The 5,319-nt window shown below is 34.7% G+C and overlaps 1 protein-coding gene across 1 annotated transcript in view; it reads left to right on the forward strand.

Moving 5' to 3' along the window:
* Positions 1–2,364, forward strand: part of ANKRD62 (ankyrin repeat domain 62) — an 83,244-nt gene extending 80,880 nt beyond the window's left edge. Inside the window, exon 18 of the mRNA XM_037727849.1 lies at positions 1,754–2,364. The gene's annotated coding sequence lies outside the window, so the exon portion shown is untranslated. The remainder of the gene's footprint in view (positions 1–1,753) is intronic.
* Positions 2,365–5,319: the final 2,955 nt, after the last annotated feature.

The raw sequence follows: 5,319 nt of genomic DNA on the forward strand, positions 1-5,319 counted from the left end.
ATTTTCATCAAATCCAGCTCAATAATTATTTCTTTTATGAACTGCAACTCTTGTTTTTCCTAAAGGTTATCATCAAGCCCAATAATCTGTTTTCTCCTTTGTCATGTTCTGTAAGTTTTATCATTTTCTGTTATATTTTTAGGTCTCTATTTTGAGTTAATTCCTGTTAAGGTGTAAGGTCTGTGATTCTGTCTTTTTTTTTTTTTTTTTTTGCATGTGGATGTTCACTTTTTCCAGCACCCCTTCCTGAAAAAAAAATCTTTGTTTCATCATCATGTTTCCTTTATTTCCTTTTCAAAGATAAACTGAATATATGTTTCTATTTCTGAACTTTATCCTGTTTCATCAATATGTTTGTCTATTTTTTCATCAATACCACACTCTTGATTAAGGTAGCTCTATAATAAGTGTTGAAGTTGATTAGTCTGTCCTCCAATTTTGTTCTTCAAAATTGTGTTTTGCTATTGAAGGTCTCTTGCCTATTTATATAAACTTCAGATTTTGTCTATATTCTCCAACTTATTTGCTTCCATTTTGATTGGAATTGCATTGAATCTACAAATTAGGAAAAACTGGTATCTTAACAATACTGAGTCTTTCTGTTTATGAATATGGTATATCTCTTCATTTGTTTAGTTCCTTGATTTCTTTCATCAGATGTAGACATTTCTGGGATTAGAGAGGTCACTCTTCCTTGAGCAAAGGACAGTAATAAATGCCACAGTTTGCAGCCAACAAGTTACCTCTAAAAGGCAGACGTCTGACCACACTCAGGAGGTCAGAGAATGATAAAGTTGTCCCAGGAAAATCAAGAAATTGAAGAATCAATAATTGTGTCTGAGTAACACTTTTTCATTTTCCCAGGGCAGCTGTCATTTCAGCAAATACCTACCAGCTTGTGCCAAGCATGCTGACACTTTTGGCTTTCCTTGGCCCTGCTACTAGTCCTTAGTTTTGGCTGTGTGCTTCTTAAGTTAGTTAGAAAGTTCTTCTTTATTCCTACGGTGAGATAACATTTTTCACAAATATTTATTTAAAATATTTTTCAAGTGATATTTTAGATAGAAGGGGTACATATGCAGGTTTACATCATGACTTTTTGGTAAAATGTTGTGTTTTCTTTTGGGTATATACCCAGTAATGGGAATTTTTATCTTTTATTATGTTTGGGTTTTTTTGTTTGTTTGTTTTTTGTTTTTGAGATGGAGACTTGCTCTATCTCCCAGGCTAGAGTACAGTGGCATTATCTCTGCTCACTGCAACCTCCTCTGGGTTCAAGCAATTCTCCTGCCTCAGCCTCTGAGTAGCGGGGATTACAGGTCCCCTCCACAGTGCCCAGCAAACGTTTGTATTTATACTAAAGACAGGGTTTTGCCATGTTAGCTAGGCTGGTCTTGAACTCCTGACCTCAGGTGATCCACCTGCCTTGACCTCCCAAAGTGTTGGGATTACAGGTGTGAGCCACCACACCCAGCACCAGTAAGGGGATTGCTGGGTCAAATGGTACCTGTTTTAAGTTCTTTGAGAAATCAACTGCTTTGCACACTGGCTGAACTAATTTAAATTCCCACTAACTCTGTATGTGCTCCCTTTTCCATCCAGCCTCACCACCGTCTATTAACAAATAAACACTTTTATTCCAGCCATAGAACATCTGTTAGTGTTTGTTTTTTTTAGCACATGCTCTGAAGACTGTCTGTTTCACAACCAATGATGATTATTCTTTCCAAATGTATTTTTTCTTCTTCTAAAGGGACATGGAACTTTCTGCCTGTGTTAGTTTGGGGTATACATTGAGAGCATAACACCTTGGAGTGGCCCATTCCAGTATCTCTGAATGCTTCATATAGACTCTCTTCACCTGCAGACCCAGTAAGAGAAGAAGCCTCCAGATAGTCCTGCACCAGGCAAGTCACCAACTACAGAATTACTACAATAATATCTGAGTGGTTCTATAACTCACAAACATAGACATGGGTCACTTGCAGGTAATAAAGTTTTAGTAATCGCAGTGACATCTCATCTCACCAGGAAGCATATTATGGGCTCTGAAAACAGGTTACAATGAGTATTGAGGCAGTAGGAATCATATTCATTAGATTTTAGCTAAAAATGTTCTTGCAGCAAGGCAAAGTATTCTTCCTGCACATGTAGGAATACCAGACCTGCAGAGAGTAAACACAGTGAGAGGAAATCTGTGCTGCATGTCTGTGAACTTCAGTCCCCAGGGAGACACACTGAGCTTGCATGGCTTCTTTCACCACTGCTACATTTGTTGTACAGTGTATTTCATATTAGTCTACTACTGAATTTTACATTCCATTGGTCTCTCACTGTGTTTGTGAATTAACACAACACAATTTTAATTTCAAAGTCTACAATATTTTACGAGAGATTTACTCTCTTTTCAGACTTTTCATAGACATTTTTATTTGTTTATTCTTGTTTAGAGTAAACTTTCTATCTCTAGAATACAAACAGATGATACCTATGTTGGAGTTAAAATCTTATTTATTAAAGTATTTTTTATTTCTTGGCCAGGCATGGTGGTTCATGTCTGTAATCCCAGTACTTTGGGAGGCTGAGGCAGGTAGATTACTCGAATTCAGGAGTTTGAGACCAGCCTGCCTGGACAACATGGCAAAATTCTGGGTCTACAAAAAATAAAAGAATTAGCCAGACATGGTGGTGCACAACTGTGATCCCAGCTACTTAGGGGGCTGAGGTAGGAGGATCACTTGAACCCAAGAGGTGGTGGTTGCAGTGAGCTGAGATTGTGCCACTGCACTTCATCCTGGATGAGATGGGAAGACCCTGTCTCAAAAAAAAAAAAAGTATTTTTGATTTCTTAATAATTTTGAGTCTTCCTGCCTAATCATGTAATGTCATGACTTTTCATTTTACAAATCTATTTTTATGTTTAAAAAATATTTTCTGCTAATCTCTTAATGATTACATTATTTAAAATATAATTTTCTGTGACATTTTGACATTATCTGTTTTGCATTTATGAACATGAGCACATGACATTCTCATTAATTCAATTAATGTAATTTATTGTATTAAAGAATTTCCTGAGAATGAATCTCACTTGCCTTTCTGGCATAAAGGGCACTTAATAATGTTATAATATTTTAATGTGTTAACACAATTGTTTCTAATATGTAAAAATGTTACTTTCATATTCATATCTTTTAATACTTTATGATAGTCATTGCTCATGCAAACAGTTCTTATATCAATTTATCCTTCCTAAAAATGATTGAGAAGAATGATTATAGCTTTTAAATAGTTTAGAATATATTGGTATATTCACTAGTACATGAGTAGAATTTTCTTCTGGAATCCATAAAATTGGTACATTTTTATGGATAGGAGGGGTCGTTAGTGAATCTTCTGTTTCTTCTATAAATATTTAGTTTAGAATCTCTGTCTCTATGGGGTAAATGTTGATAAAATATATATTCCTAGAATACATATTATCTACATTTAAATATTAATTTGCATTGAATTGTATAATTTGTTTTCTATTTATTCTTTATATTAATGTTTGACTTTAAGTTCTTCTCTGCAGTGTAAACTGTTGACACCTCCTTCTCAAACTCTTTGTGTGATCCCATCTGTTTAAAGAATAGTTTGGCTTCAGAGTTTGGAGATTAGCTGAAAATTAGGTTTTCAGCAGATGCATAACCCAGGGAAGCACAGAATTCAGTAAGACACACATGCTTTGCTTCAGTCTCTCATGTCTCAGACTCAGAATTTCCTGCTTCCTTCATTTCCTGCTTCCTTCCTTCCTTCAGGAGCCCATTTTCTTCCAGATATTGTGGAAATTTATCACCTCTCCCAAATATTTTTATGTCTCTGGAGATGCACATTAGAACATTGTCATTATTTTTGGTAATTGGTTTTCTGAAAATAACTTTAACTCTTCAAATATGTACTGCTATTGTATCTACAGGTGAAGTGATAATTGTAGTTTTCTGGGGAAGTGAAGTCACAGGATCACAAATCCACATCTCAGACCTCCTTCCTACACACTCACTGGCTGTAGTGACTACAAACCAGAGCCCATTCTCCCAGTAGTAGAAGGAAATCAGGTGAGTAGTTTATATTTCAATCTATGAGGCCAGGTCTACAAGGAAAAGGAAGTATGTGGATCAGTAGACAGAGTAAGTACTGTTTTCTGGAAAAGGGAGTTTTCTGGGCTGCAAGCTGACCAGCATCAAAGCCATGCAGGAAAATGGAAATAATTACTGAATCATGAGCTTAAGTTGTATTGAAGTAAAGGATGTCCAAGACCATAAGCCAATCCATAAGTGCTCCTAAATTAATTTTGTGTAATTCTCACTGTTGATCATTGTCAGATTGAGATGTATAAAACCATAACATCTGTCTTCTTAAAGTTCTCTAGTATAATTTGGAAATTAATCTGCCAGATGTTCCATCTTTCCTACAACTGTCAGAACATTTCTAGGATTAGTAGAGGTATTTCTACAATACCTCACAATGCCAGTAATAATGTATAGGATGTAGCCAGTTGATTTACCCTTTTCTATTCAGAAATAGTAAATATGTATAGGTTTCATACCTACTTGGTGTATATTTTGTATTTAGTGGAGACAGTGATCTAGTGATGACAGAGAACAGTTGATGTCTGCAAATTATGATTAGACTTTTTAGTATCAGAAAAGTCAAAGAAAGGTAATTTGATTACCTTAAGTTTTTCCATCAGCAGTTCTCAGAATTGCCATATATTGTGATACTTTTAGTAGTTTCAAAAAAGTTCTAATTGTATTTCCAAGCTCAATACTTACTTGGTACTATTTAACTTAATTAAATTAACAAATATTTCTGCCAGTTTTCTTTTTGCATAATAGACATATTTAACACTTTTAACAATTTTGACATTGAAATAATTTTGACATTTTTGCACTCAATATGATTTTCTTTATAATTAATAGTAACTCAGTTTCAATTCTGCAATATTTTATCTCATTTATGTTTCATATCTGTAGCTTTGGACACAGTCATTTCACTGTGTGCTCCTTGGTTAACATTTAAAAAGTGCCTCCTATTTTAATTTCAATATGAAAGCATTTGTACATTCAATAAATTCCATTTGGTATAGTATAATTATTCTTTTAGAATTATATCAAAATTAAGGCATCTTCTTCTACTTGGATCTCTGAATCATTATAGATGTTTTTTTTTCCCATTTATTTATTTTATTGCATTTTAGGTTTTGGGGTACATGTGAAGAACATGCAAAATTGTTGCATAGGAACACACGTGGCAGTGTGATTTGCTGCCTTCCTCCCC

This window comes from Cebus imitator, unplaced genomic scaffold (genome assembly GCF_001604975.1).
Source record: "Cebus imitator isolate Cc_AM_T3 unplaced genomic scaffold, Cebus_imitator-1.0 Scaffold242, whole genome shotgun sequence".
Lineage (NCBI taxonomy): Eukaryota > Metazoa > Chordata > Mammalia > Primates > Cebidae > Cebus > Cebus imitator.